This window comes from Misgurnus anguillicaudatus, chromosome 12 (genome assembly GCF_027580225.2).
Source record: "Misgurnus anguillicaudatus chromosome 12, ASM2758022v2, whole genome shotgun sequence".
Lineage (NCBI taxonomy): Eukaryota > Metazoa > Chordata > Actinopteri > Cypriniformes > Cobitidae > Misgurnus > Misgurnus anguillicaudatus.
This window is the reverse complement of record NC_073348.2, coordinates 26,667,782-26,682,521: the sequence shown is the minus strand read 5'-3', so window position 1 is coordinate 26,682,521 and position 14,740 is coordinate 26,667,782. Positions and strand designations below refer to the sequence as shown.

Here is a 14,740-nt window from a genome sequence, read left to right as displayed (position 1 = left end):
ACCTGTGTTTTTTCAGAATGTATCATATTAGGATGATGCTGTAATTTGGTCTAGTAGAGGAGAACAATGATGTTTTCCTATAAGTACAAGTACCTCAAAGTTGTACTATGTTTTCTAATGACATTATCTGCACTTTGATATTACAGTGACAAAACCTGAGATGACACCTGGGAGCCTGCCCGCGAATTCCAGCACAAGTCCCCACATCCCAACCAGCTTTCAGCATGACTGCCTACACCTGTACATTATCAAGCACCCTTCAATTGTTTATTTTTGTCTTTGCTTGCTGTTCTTTATTAAAGTTTTTGCACAGTACCCAGTCTCTTTTAGTGTTTTTTTTTATTTTGTATTTTTTAAAACCCTGTATTTGTCATGAACTCTACACAGCAGACAAGAAGTGTCCCATGCAAGATCATAAGGTAAAGAGTTAGTGCTGGTTGCCATTATGAAATTCCCAAAGGCATTATATTTAAAGATTTTTGGAGCACTGGTTTAATATAGGTAAGTCTACTTAAACTATGTGGAATGCCAGACATGAATAATACCGCACATATGTTCAATTACAATATTACATAAGAGTTACTTTAACGTTTATAATTGTTATTAAAAAAATAATTTACTTACATATATTCAGAGTAAAATAATGAAAATGTATTACATATTTATACAGGGCCAAGCAATCTGTGCTTTTGGTCTTTTTCTCTTACTTTTACAAGATCTCCTGAGAAAAGTTTTGATGTGTTTTGGTTAAGATTTTGGAAGCATGGAAGTTTTTTTCCATTTCTGAGTTGGGTGTGTAAGTCACCAAGTCCAACCTTATATTTTTTGAATCACTGTCGTCTTACCTAAAACAGCATTTGAAACATGTCAGCAAGTCCTAGTAACTGATAGCTGGGATTAAAAACATTTTACAAAGCTGGGTTAGTTTTCACACAGTGTTACAATGAAGCCTCAGGTATACGATGATAATGAAATGAAAACAATGTAAATACTATTCATCAAAATGATAACTGTTAATACTATATCGGAGGAAATAACTCACTATTATGATTAATTTGTCTTAATTGTGCAGCCCTTTTGAAATATATTTATTTCTATTTATTAATGCATAATACAAGGATGGTTAGATGAAGGATGATGAATGGATGAATGTGTGGATATCTATTATAGGCAGATATATAAACAATATCCACCTTTAGTATACAGACAGAATTTTATTGAATTTTAATAATTTTTTAGCAGGTGTTACAACAAACCCTCTGTTTGTAACAATGAACCCCACCTAGGGGGTAATGTTTGCCCTCCTGTAACTTTCGGTGTAATTGTATGATAATGGTAGGTCTCACAAACAAACTTTAAGTGTTCATTTGCAGCAGAGATGTGTGTGTTGATTGTGTAAAAAATGATTCATCTAACTTAAATATTTTTTGAATGATAGAGCCAAAGCCACAAAGCGTTGTGCCTCACTCTCACCCACTGTTTTGCAGTAGATATTTTAGGTATCTCATTTTTTTCATCTGATTTTCTATTTATATTCCACTGCCATTTAGATTACTTGGCATCACATGCGAGAGCTTATAAAATATTGTTTTAAACAAAAAGTCTAAAAAAAAACTGAATTGGCAACTAATTTGCTGATCATTTGTCCTTTGCATGAAAAATCATGTCATGGTCAAGCATTTATTTGTTATAAATAAATATTTATAAAAGAGGTTTCTCTTCAACTGTTACTGTAGTTCTGAATTCTGATTACATAGTCTCACAATATGAGCAAAACCTAACACAATCAAGATATGAATTTGGAAAAGGGAAATATAAATAAAAATATTGTTCTGATAAAAATGTCACTCAGCACAGATTGTTATCCATGATGAAGAGCGTACATCTGTGTAGGTTTTACTGTCCTTCATCTCCCAGGGGCCCATGTAACAACCCATGGAAATGCAAAAATAATGCACATTTCAAATGGCTGTATAGCAAAGCCCGATTAGTTTATTAAAGAGAAAATTGGTAGGACAACTATTTATGATATGTTTACTAAATAATGTTGAACAGAGATTTCTGACATACATGGAAAGCTGTTAAAAAGCATTTTAAACAGTACTCACAGTAAAATATCAAATTTCATTCTAACTCTTAAATATGTCATAGAGATTTGTACAATGAACATATTTACATGCCATTTTGTTCATTTAAGATTGTATTTATTTAATTCCATTACTAAACGTTTTAAAACTACATTGCCCATAAGCCATTGTCATTCTGTCGATGGGACGGGGAAACATGGCGCTGTTAATTGTAGTTCATTGAAGCCTGTAGTTACATTATAGGGTTAGGGTTAGGATCTCGATAAACGGGTAATTTCTTTTAACATAGCAATACCTAACAATAACTGACAGTATTACTAAGGTCACAACAACGGCAAAACAAAGTTTGCAAAACGGATCACTTATTATTTTTGAATAAAGTTAGTCCAATCACAGCGTGTACGGCAAGGAAACGTCACACGTGTCTATATATGGTTATCACGTGCACGTTCTTCCTGAATGTAAATGATCAGCACGGCTGTAAATCGCTATAGGTACATTTATAATGTTTATTTATATCACAAACACAGACTTAACTGAAACAGAAAAGTTTTCTCAGTAATCTAAGCAAATATTTATTTCAATAGTATAAGCCTAAAGGTAACTTGTTGCAGATGTATTGTATGTGAAATAAATAATACAATATTTCCAAATGTTTAATTTTTGCTTACAAAATTAAATAAAGTTATTGTAGCATGCAGGCTGCTATCAAAAATATATTTTCTGTCCTTTAAAGAAACATCCAAAAATAAAATATGTTTGAATTACTGTTTTAAATATGAACTAATACATTTTCATTATTTTACTCTGAATATAAGTAAATTATTATTTTTTTAATAACAATTATAAACATTAAAGTAACTCTTATCTAATATTGTAATTGAACATATGTGCGGTATTATTCATGTCTGGCATTCCACATAGTTTAAGTAGACTTACCTATATTAAACCAGTGCTCCAAAAATCTTTAAATATAATGCCTTTGGGAATTTCATAATGGCAAACAGCACTAACTCTCTACCTTATGATCTTGCATGGGACACTTCTTGTCTGCTGTGTAGAGTTCATGACAAATACAGGGTTTTAAAAAATACAAAATAAAAAAAAAACACTAAAAGAGACTGGGTACTGTGCAAAAACTTTAATAAAGAACAGCAAGCAAAGACAAAAATAAACAATTGAAGGGTGCTTGATAATGTACAGGTGTAGGCAGTCATGCTGAAAGCTGGTTGGGATGTGGGGACTTGTGCTGGAATTCGCGGGCAGGCTCCCAGGTGTCATCTCAGGTTTTGCCACTGTAATATCAAAGTGCAGATAATGTCATTAGAAAACATAGTACAACTTTGAGGTACTTGTATTTAAAGGAAAACATCATTGTTCTCCTCTACTAGACCAAATTACAGCATCATCCTAATATGATACATTCTGAAAAAACACAGGTATTAATTATTGGTAAAAAAATCCCTTAGATCCCAACTTAGAAGATATGTGCGTATTAATTTGTCCAAGTTAAGAGCATAGTAAAATATTACTATTTTATTAAAGGAAATTGTAATATTTTACTGTGTTTTTACTACTTGTTACTTCAATGCTTAGAGAGGACATGTCCTATATATAGTTATGTGAATGTGCACTTTAGCAGATTTTAGTTAATAGGTTATACTCTTACTAACAACAAAATAAAAATACCCATTGCCATTATGCCATATATTACAAATGCATACTTTTCATTGTCTCATTAGAAAACAAGCAGGACAGCTCTCCGAGGGCATCAGCACAAGCTGAAAGAGATTTCCAATGATGGTCCATCTCTGCAACAAGAATCTTCTGCTCCTCCTCAGTCCTTAGATCGACAGAGTCTGGAATGCAATTATGAGAAAGTCTTAAGTCATTGGGTTTTCATGGCCTCTAGGTTTTGTAACTGGTTTTGCAGAGCTTTTTTGGTCTACAATGACAAACATTCACAGATAGCAAGAAACAAAACCAAATCTTTAATGCACAGCTTCAAACACTACTTACACACAATTCAAAACATCTACCACAAACTCGACTGATGTCTTTACCTTCTGGTGTCGGTGGGATGGCCGGGTTGTCAAACTTTTGCTGGTTCCGGCCCATGGCCATGAGGGTCGGCAGGTCTGAGCATACTGCAAACACAGAAAATATTTTGTCACCATATTATTCCCCCTATTTATTATATGATTATATAACTAGTGCAGTATTGCACCTGCTAGTGCAGTTGTTTTAATTGCTTTTGACTTGGGTTTTGTGGTCACTGTGATCCTAGAGAGGAAGGCATTGCACTGTTCCACCTCCTCTCCTAGTGTTAATCCAGCAACATCCTGATATGCCATACTCCATTTCACCTGGTTAAAAATTAGGAAAGAAAGAAAGAACCAGATGTTTAATTTATTTTCTATCACACAGCAACTTTTCCTTACCTCACATTTAAAATCATGGGCTTTGGTATGAAATACTAAAAGGAAATGAATGTTAAGAAGGTGTTGGAGCTCACATCTATGCTAAATTGTTGGGAATTAAGTATGAAAAGATATTTAAGATTCTGCTTTAACAGGACAAAACAAAGTTCTTTACATTCTTACCATTAATTGTGACCACAGCAATTGTCTTTCCTGGACGGACCCTTAATGACTCTGGTGAACAACCACAGATTTTGTCAGGCATTTCCACAGGTACAAGCCGCACTGAAAAACATCATACAGTAGAGGACAATTCATATCATTTCTTTTGACTGAGTAACATAAGATTGTAATGGATCAATAGTGGTGAAGCACATAGTTGAAAAAGTACATGAGAATGTACATGTTTAAAATGCTGACTGACACGGAGTATCCACATACATTTAACATCAAACAAAAAGGTATAATTGAGATAGTAAAGCATATTACTGTAGCTTAACTATTCTGAAAATGATATATGATGTACGTACACAAAACTTACCACAATGGGAAAGAGCCGTATCCACCACAACAGTTGTTAAAGGTAATGGCTGGAAGAATTCAGCAGTCATGGCATATATGCTATGGAGGACATGTTTGGTGTGCATGATGACGTCACATTCAGCACAGAAGAAGGGGCGAGGTCGACAGTCACAACATTGGATAACAGCTGGACTTCTCCCACAAACATTTTCTTGTGCCACAGCCGTGTTCAGCAGACGGGGTCTCTATGCCCTCCACCTCTCTGAAAAGAGACTTTGACGTGTGCTCCAGTTTGAGGAAGCCAGAAGAGGATCTCTTGGTGTTCCAGGAGGTGATGCCTCTGAGAAATTGTTCAGTGATCTTGTAGAAAACACTAAAATAGTTAAAATAGTATACAAAAACAATACTTTTATATTTCTCTTTATACATATATATTTACAGCATCTAAGTGTACTTCATGTGTAAAAGGTCCAGTATTCAAGCTAATTTAAGAAAATAAACTATGTATTTACTTACATTATAACCCACTGTCATATTCTGTATATGTACAGATATAAATGATCATTTAAACACACTGAAGTACACCAACAGTCTCTGGAGCAAAGCCAACCTCACAATGAGTGTCAAGAACATTGGGAGGATCAGTGTTCCGAATGTGATCTGCTTAAGAGGATTAAAACAACACAAAGCAACATTTATATATAACATACAATATAATATACATATTTACAAATTCCAACTTGTCCCAAGGCTAGTGGCACAGTCTGGTTACAGTCTCTAATGGTGCAAGCTCACTGTTTAACATTATAGCTTGAGAGAAAAACTAGAACACTTTATTTTCCCAAACCCTTATGTTAACAGTCCAATAACTGTATGGTTATCTATGCGTCATGCAGATGATGACAGCAAATAAGAATGCTCAAATAGAACCGATTATAAAGAAAGCATTTGATTGGCTATTGACAATAGCCTTAGGGGTCAATCACACCAAACGCGTTTTAAATGTGTGGAAACGCAAGGGCGCAAATTGCTAGGCAACCACAGATGCAACTCTCTTGTCAATCAAATATTGAAGCGTGAGCGCACTTTTGCTGTTATGACAGATATTAGCAGAAACTTTACAAAGAGGGCACTTGCTGTGGCCTTGATGCGGGGTGAGAGTGCACAAACATGCAGGAGATAGTGAGTGACCCCGTACCTACAACGGAAGGCCCGCCTCTCCCCTCATTCGATTGGAGAATGGAAAGATGCGAATGACGTCGGACGCTTTTCCGCTCTCAGCTCCTTCAAACAGCACGTGCTGCGGCCAGCAGCAAAAAACGCGTCTGCAACTGCCATAAACACGTTTGGTGTGATTGGCCCCTTAGAAGTAGAAGTATTCATTAATTTTATACACCTGCAAGTACCCAAACAGTGTAGATCCTAAAAATATATTTTAAAATGTAAACAATACTGACCTTTCCTTGGTTGATTACTGCTTGACCTTGCATAGACAATATTTCCCATCAATGTCTCTTTTCTCTAATGCACCCTCGGCTCAGGTGTCTTCACTGGCGCTGCTGCTTCCTCTTCTTGCAGCTCACCAAGAGAGTCATCAGGACTTTGGAGCTCATCCTTCAGTTCTTGACCATCAACCAAGTTATCCAAGATCATGAGATGATATTGGAGCTCTGAATGGATGGACATGTTGATGGGCAGAAACACAAACAGACAGAAAGACTCACAACAAAGAGAACAACAGATAAAACAAATATAAATGTAAACAGAGAGTGCTACAGTGAGACTGACAAGTACAGTTTAACAAAACACATGTGACTATTAAAAGTGCCTTTGTTTTTGGTTTGTTTGTGGTGGTGGGGGTATAAAGAGTTTGAAGCTTGCAAATTTGAAGGACATAAACAGAAAATAAATAAATAACTAATAATACACACACGCACTCACGCACACAAGTCAACATAATAACTTAGTTGCGAGCTAGTGTAATATAGGTATATCACTACTGAAAATCTTGCATTTCCCTGTATCTTGCTGCAGGATTAACTTTTACACAACACAATTTATTGAATTAAGTTATCTAATTTTGATATTCCCTACCGGAAAAGCCAGCTAAGACCAGCATAAGCTGGTAGCTGGCTTAAGGTGGTTTAAGCTGGTCCTCCCAGCCTGGCAAACCTACAAGCTGGTGGATCAGCTGGTCAAGGTGACCAAAACACAGCTTGCTACACCAGCAATACCAGCTAAAACTAAGCTGGGAGACCAGCTAAAACCAGCTAATGCTGGTCTTAGTAGTTTTTAGCAGTAGAGTAGACATCAGACTGCCCCTTAACTTTCATACTCAATGCAAAGGTCAACTACGATAAAAAAAATGACGTTCGATGACGTCAGAGTTATTAAATTACAGGATTTTAAATAAACAAATTAATAATCATATAACACATAAATTAATCAAACACAATCGAAGTATAGTAAAATGTATATTTATATCTATATTTGTTAACATCAACGAGTCTCTGATAAAAATTATTTACCATCCAGCATGGTAATCAAAGCTAACAGTTAGATGAGCAGAAAACGCTTAAAATGCTACTCTCACGCGCCGTGGAGCGTTGTTAAAGTCACTTCTGAGTGTTGTTTTACCTGCAGATGATCGCTGTTTTAATAAAACTCCTCTCTGAATGTTGTTTTACCCGCATTTGAGCGTAAACTCACCGCTGAATGTTACTGAACCTGCAGCGTTCTTTAACTCACCGCAGACCGCGCTAGCTGATTTGAGATCAGACTGCGAGGGAATATTAACATTTAAAACCCAGTTGAATGGCCAGATAAATATGATCCGGGTCATAAAAGAACAGATCAATTGAGATTATGGGGGTCAATAAAATAAATTTTTTGTACCAGGGTAATTGAAGCCGGGTGTCCACTGCTCACTAACTTGCTGTACGTTTCACCGAGTACATAAAACAATCACCTGACTGAAACGTACATATCGTTACGTTCTGGCAAAACTTTATTATCTTTTGATATTATCTATTCGGATTAACAGTTACAGTTAACTCATAGCCTACTCGAGTCTCTGTACAAAAAACGAAAACATACAAATGCATTTTTATTATAAATTGTTCCGTTTGCGAGGCAATACCATAAGCCGGGTGTCCACTGCTCACTAACTTGCTGTACGTTTCACCGAGTACATAAAACAATCACCTGACTGAAACGTACATATCGTTACGTTCTGGCAAAACTTTATTATCTTTTGATATTATCTATTCGGATAAACAGTTACAACTCATAGCCTACTCGAGGCTCGGTAGTGAGACACGTAGACCCATGTAAAATATTTGGTCTGGCTGTTCAAGAATAGTTTGCCATATAACGTTAGTTTTGTGCGGTTTGGTACGTATTACGAAATCAACGCGATATCATTATTGTGCGATTCCCTGCCGTTTAATTTCATCAAAACACACAAAACGAAAACATACAAATTCATTTTTATTATAAATTGTTCCGTTTGCGAGGCAATACCTACTCTTTCGGTAACTTACTTCGAGTAAGTGCGATGACCTCGAGGAAGTGCGATCCAGAAGATATGTGCTCTTGGCACCTCAAAAACATGGAAATAATTACTAATTGATGTCAAAATGAGTGTATGCTGACAAGTCTGAACATCCTTTATTAATATTGTCCCTTTTATAAACGTTAATAAACATGCATCTGATACGGGCCAAGTATGACTCGCTGTATACCACATAGCGCCTCTAGTGGACGTTTCACAGGGAAATGTACTTTCAGCTACGTATTTTAGGTTTTGCAAAAATGTAGGCAGAGTAACGTATTTCCAATGAGCCTGGGTTGAAAATGAGGGTGTGTTGTGATTGTGACAGGGCTCAGCAAGTGATTATGACACGTCATGACATTCATTTGTGCTCTTACTATCTCACACATAGCGCTATCACATTTTATGAGATGGTCTTTCCAAAGCATAGAGGACTTTACTGGGTTTGTGAAAACAGACAGAAAACTACTTATTTAATCTCATTAAGCTTGCAAAATACTTACTACATAGACACACGTACACATGCATTATCATGGGTTGTACTGTAGCACCGACCCCATCAAATGATAATCTAAATTTTTTATAAAATCATAAAAGCTTCCACCTCAGCTTTCAGATTCACTTTCTTGGACACTTTCTGTATCCTCATTACTACAGAGATATAATTGGTGGCATGAAGGTGCCAAGCAACATTGCTGTTTATTTGTAAAGCGTTGGAGGCAACTGTTCGGTGGACCATCGACAGCATAAAAGTGAGGAAATAATGAGCTAAGTTTCATTTTTGGTTGAACTATTCCTTTAAGCTCAGAGCTTCAACATGACTGAAACTCTCAAAGGCACACGTTCACAATAAAAGATGTAGCACCATGCCATCTGCACCATTATAAAATAATAACCACACAGTTCTGAACTCAGCCAGGATCCTCTGCAGAAGAGTAGGTGCCTGTGATTACAGAGCATTTGTTCAGGTGGCAGAGCAGGTTTCTGATATTCTGAAGAGTAAATTAATGTCTTTCTGTACTGGCTGCCAACTGTCAGCTCAGCTGGTTGACGGTGACCTTGAAATACAATCGTTTTGCCTTTGACCGGCTAAAGTAATTGCAAAAAGAAGGACATGTTTGGGGCGGACATTTCTTGAGACCAAAAGCATAAATCATTTACAACCAAGATGTAAGGAATACAACGAGAATGAGAAACACAAAGAGATAAATGTGCACGTTCTCTCTGAGTAAATAAAAGCACACCAATTTACATAATCACACGATACAGTGTCATTTGTAATCCCAAACGTATGTGGATAAAAAAACACATTATTTTACTTTGATTAGCAGAAAAAGTACTGTCGCAAGACCATGGTACGGTGATGGCAATACCATGGTATTTGTACAATAAACCAACCTGATCTCACAGGAAAACGTACCTATTTTTTAAGTGCAGTCAGTGAGTTTTAGTGGAATCTAGCGGAGGGACTGAATTGCAACCAACGGCTCAGTCAAACGGTCCCACGTCCTTTTTGAAAGGCATAATAAACAACGGTTAAAGCAACACTATGTAGTTTCCATGTAAAAATGACTTACAGCTCCCCCATGTGGTTGAAAAGCGCAACAGTGCCTGGTATCAGACACTCTTCGGCAGGCAGGGGGAGGGGCGGGGCTGTGTTTCCTACCCTCCACCGCCACTTTCAGAGTGTGCTTGTAGAAGCTAGGAGGTTTCTCAGGTTGCAGCAACAGTACAATTTGTCCAGTTAAAAGTTGTTCTATCACTGAAATAATTTTAGAGACATTATTTAAAGGTAAAAAAACTACATAGTGTTGCTTTAAAGGATAAACACGTCGTCATCTAAAAAAAACAACATTTGTCCAGTTTAGCAACCAACCCAATCTCATGAAAATTTGTGTTAGTCACAATTTGTTTTATGTATTCGTGTTATTGACACGATTTTCCGCTGTTTTTTGTATCACTGGAGCACGAATGTCTTTTTGTGTCACCCAGCACAAATTTCTATAAATAGTTTTTCGTGTCTGTGGCACGACTTTCTTTATCGTGTCATGTTATATTTTGTTTTCTCATTGTTTTTTCCCTATTTTTCCTATTTTTGTCACTTGGGGTTGGGGTTAGAATCACTTTCTGCGACATCCCAACCCCAACTCTAGGCGAGAATAGTTTTAAAAGTGAAAGAAAAACATTTAGAAACGAATGCATAAAATTACTGTACATCCTAACGCAAACCCCAAAACTAACCCCAAGCAACAATGATTTAAAAATAGGAAAAAGTAAGAAAAAATATAAAATGACACAATAAAGAAACTCATGCCACAGACACGAAAAACTATTTTTAGAAATTCGTGCTGGGTGACACCAAAAAGACATTCGTGCTCCCGTGGCACGAAAAAGCAGTCGCGTCAATAAAATGAATAAATTAATCAAATATTTTGTGACCGTAACACGACTTGCCATGTAATATAGGTGGAAACATGGCGGCGACTTCCATGAATGAATACTGGTGTTGTATGTAGATAAAAACGGCTCATTCTAAGGCAGTGTTTCTCAAACTTTTTTAGCCCAAGGACCACTTTATCTTCCATTTTTTTTCTGAGGACCACCTAACAGAATCCCACTCTAACACTCCCCCAAAAAACAACAAAATAGGAAGGATAAGCTAAATTTAAGTTTAATATGCAACTATTTCAAGTCAAAAACTACTTTTTTAAAAACAAATGCAATGCTATGTTCAGAAATTATTATTTGAATTTTATTTCATTTGAAAAAGTAAATGTGAAATGAGTTGCAGCTTAATATGAACAACAAACTGCACATGTGAAAAAAATGCAATTAAACATACTGTAACAACCCAGGTCCCACTTAAAGTCATTCCAAAGAGCCATTAGTTTAAAACTGAGGTGGTGGGTATATGAAGTCTATGGATGTAACTATGGTAACAATAAAATACTGAAAAAATATGTTCCCCTTAATGTCCAAAATCACTGAAATTAAAGGGATTTTACACATGAACAAAAACTAGTACATTACAAAACTAATCTGTGGATTTTAGCTGCTTTCAGTTGACGCTTGATCTTTTATTTTGACTCCTCTTTGGTTTAGCCAACCGATCCATTTTTACATTATTAAAACAGAAAGACAAGAACTGATATCACCGTTTCGCAAGTGACGATTGTATAAACACTTGCCTAGTTTAGGTCATCTTTTGGCGGACCACTGGGGGGGTTTGGCACACTTTACACAGCACTGAAAGCATGTATATTATATTGCATTTTTGTCAATAGATCCTCCTAAATCTTACACATTGCACCTTTAAGTGGTGGCGATGCGAATTTGTACAACATGAAATGTACGAAAATTATCCGAAACAAAAGCATAAATGAAACCCCACCCCTAACTTCAACAGGTGCGAATGTGATCTTACTAAAATGTATGAATTCATACAAATTAACTCATTCCTCACCAGCCTTTTTTTTTAAAAGTTGATCGGCAGCATTTTTTTGGATTTTCACAAAAGTTTCACAAAATGCCTTCCAGGAAAATTTAAAAAATATATAAACATACAAATATATCAAATGAAAGAACAGACAAACAAACAATAGACAAACAAATCTATATATGAAGAGTTTCGTTGCAAAACGAGTTAAATCAATTTTTTTTTATTTTTGTCAAAACATGTTTATTATTATGTTATCATGTTATTATTTTGTTTATGGTGCTACTTAGCTGTATTTTTTAAGTTATGAAGGTTTAAATCAAAACAAACCAACTGCAGTTGCATTAAAATGAATTGGAATGCACAACCAAAAAACGAGATTTCTGAACAATTAAAAAAACGGTGGTTATCTCGTTTTGCAACGAAACTCTTCATATCTATATTTTTTCTCTGCTTATAAACTCTTAAATATGGATATTTTTCTTCAAAAATACATTTTTTTAGCAAAAAGCTGATATAATAGCATTTTTTTGGTGAAAGAATTTTGTTAGAGATCAGATTTAGAAAGATTCTCAAAACATACACGGAGTGTAAAATTGATAAATAATTTTAGTTTATTTTTTATAAATTGGATAATCGCGGTATTACAGATAACACAAAAACTCATCAGGAACACGTTTTTTTTATGCAAATGTTTTCTCTTAATTGATGATATAACTCGTCAACCACCTTATAAAATAAAGCAGGTGCATATTACCATGAGATTGTGTGAAATTAACACACTGTAGTAAAAGTACTATGGCACTTTTTACATTTCGGTCTGTACATCATGGGTAAAGTCTGTGTTTTCCCGTGAGCTTTAGTTAAAAGATGCTTGGTTGGTGTTTGCTGTGTGCTGCATTGGCCCTGACAGGCCCCGCGGAGCCAGGCTGCATGACACACTGCAACCGACACACATTTCTTTGTGTCATTGCCAATCCGCTGCACATCCTCCAAAACAATTCACGCAACAAAGTGCCAAATGATTAGGAGACACAGAGACCTTGGAAGATGGACCACTTCTTTAAACCACCATGGGTTGTGATTAAGGGTCGGGCGGATGCTGCGACGAAATTGAAGCAGGAAAGTGATGGTCCTACTCTCCTTCATCATACTTGAATGCCCTTCTGGCGGCTCAGAGTAATCTGTTGTCAGTTTAATGATAGAGTGAGCTGTGGCGAGATTGTAAGACACTCTCTGTCCTTACCTGTGTTTTTAACACCTGTCATCTAAATCCTCTTTGCCATGCAGATACTTGTCAGCGGGTGTTACAGAAATGAGGTGAAAATAATACCATGCATTCCATTCTAAATTGTATTTGAAAAGCTTAATTGAAAAAGTGATTACAGTGTTTACAGTGAGGAAATATGAATAGACTTGCAGTCAGTCATACTCGCTTTGGTCTCTGTCCAGATGGAGACTTTGAGTTTGTTGTCCTTCTGAACAGCTGGGAAGTCATGAGGGCCATTTACACACCAATGAATCCTATTCCCTGATCCCATTATGGTCCGGTGTATTGCTAACAAAGGGCCACCACTTACCCACCTTGCAATGCATTTAAAGGCAATGTCTTCACAGAGATGTGCACAGACAGACACAAACACATTGTGACAGACTTGTTTTATAAATACTTAATGATGCTTCCACCTGAGCCGAACCGTTCTGTCAGACCCTGTGTTTGTCTGCGTCCTTTGTCGAATACCATGAAAATAAAGCTCTGTGGTGAGGGACAGAAATGACTTGGGTATCTGAAGTACAGCTGTGTCCCTGTTACAAAAAGAGAAACGGAGTTAAAAAGTCACACAAAGTTACTTTTCATACAGGCCCATTATGATTTGGTGTAGCTTTGGTTAAGACCCCACAGGGTACCACTCATCTCCACTACAAATACAAAAAAGAGGCTACAATTTGCAAAAGCTCACCAAAATTGGACAGCTGAAGACTGGAAAAATGTTGCCTGGTCCCATGAGTCTCGATTTCTGTTGAGACATTCAGATGGTAGAGTCAGAATTTGGCGTAAACAGAATGAGAATATGGATCTATCATGCCTTGTAACCACTGTGCAGGCTGCTGGTGGTGGTGTAATGTTGTGGGGATGTTTTCTTGGCACACTTTAAGCCCCTTAGTGCCAATTGGGCATCGTTTAAATGCCACGGCCTACCTGAGCATTGTTTCTGACCATGCCCATCCCTTTATGACCACCATGTACTCATCCTCTGATGGCTACTTCCAGCAGGGTAATGCACCATGTCACAAAGCTTGAATCATTTCAAATTGGTTTCTTGAACATGACAATGAGTTCCCTGTACTAAAATGGCCCCCACAGTCACCAGATCTCAACCCAATAGGGAATCTTTGGGATGTGGTGGAAAGGGAGCTTCGTGCCCTGGATGTGCATCCCACAAATCTCCATCAACTGCAAGATGGTATCCTATCAATATGGGCCAACATTTCTAAAGAATGCTTTCAGCACCTTATTGAATCAATGCCACGTAGAATTAAGGCAGTTCTGAAAGCGAAAGGGGGTCCAACACAGTATTAGTATGGTGTTCCTAATAATCCTTTAGGTGAGTGTATAATAACATCCACACTGAATAACTGTTGAGGGTAAAATAAAATTTGTAAACTTACTGACTATATTGGAAAAATAAACAAAAATGGCATGTGCATAATAATTTGGAAC

At 36.6% G+C, this 14,740-nt stretch overlaps 2 long non-coding RNA genes across 9 annotated transcripts; both read right to left on the bottom strand.

Annotated features, from left to right (window-relative positions):
• Window positions 1-3,213: 3,213 nt before the first annotated feature.
• LOC141369197 (uncharacterized) lies at window positions 3,214-4,195 on the bottom strand. The gene is made up of 2 exons (XR_012372777.1): window positions 3,812-4,195; window positions 3,214-3,382 (listed from the first exon to the last, which is right to left on the bottom strand). It is a non-coding gene; the product is annotated as an uncharacterized lncRNA (long non-coding RNA).
• Window positions 4,196-4,338: 143 nt separating this feature from the next.
• On the bottom strand, window positions 4,339-7,910 carry LOC141369066 (uncharacterized). 8 transcript variants are annotated; one of them, XR_012372609.1, is made up of 5 exons: window positions 6,487-7,910; window positions 5,640-5,692; window positions 5,049-5,402; window positions 4,691-4,792; window positions 4,339-4,453 (listed from the first exon to the last, which is right to left on the bottom strand). It is a non-coding gene; the product is annotated as an uncharacterized lncRNA (long non-coding RNA). The 8 variants fall into 8 exon arrangements; XR_012372604.1 differs by having other exon boundaries at window positions 5,546-5,689; XR_012372607.1 differs by having other exon boundaries at window positions 5,049-5,389; window positions 5,546-5,689.
• Window positions 7,911-14,740: the final 6,830 nt, after the last annotated feature.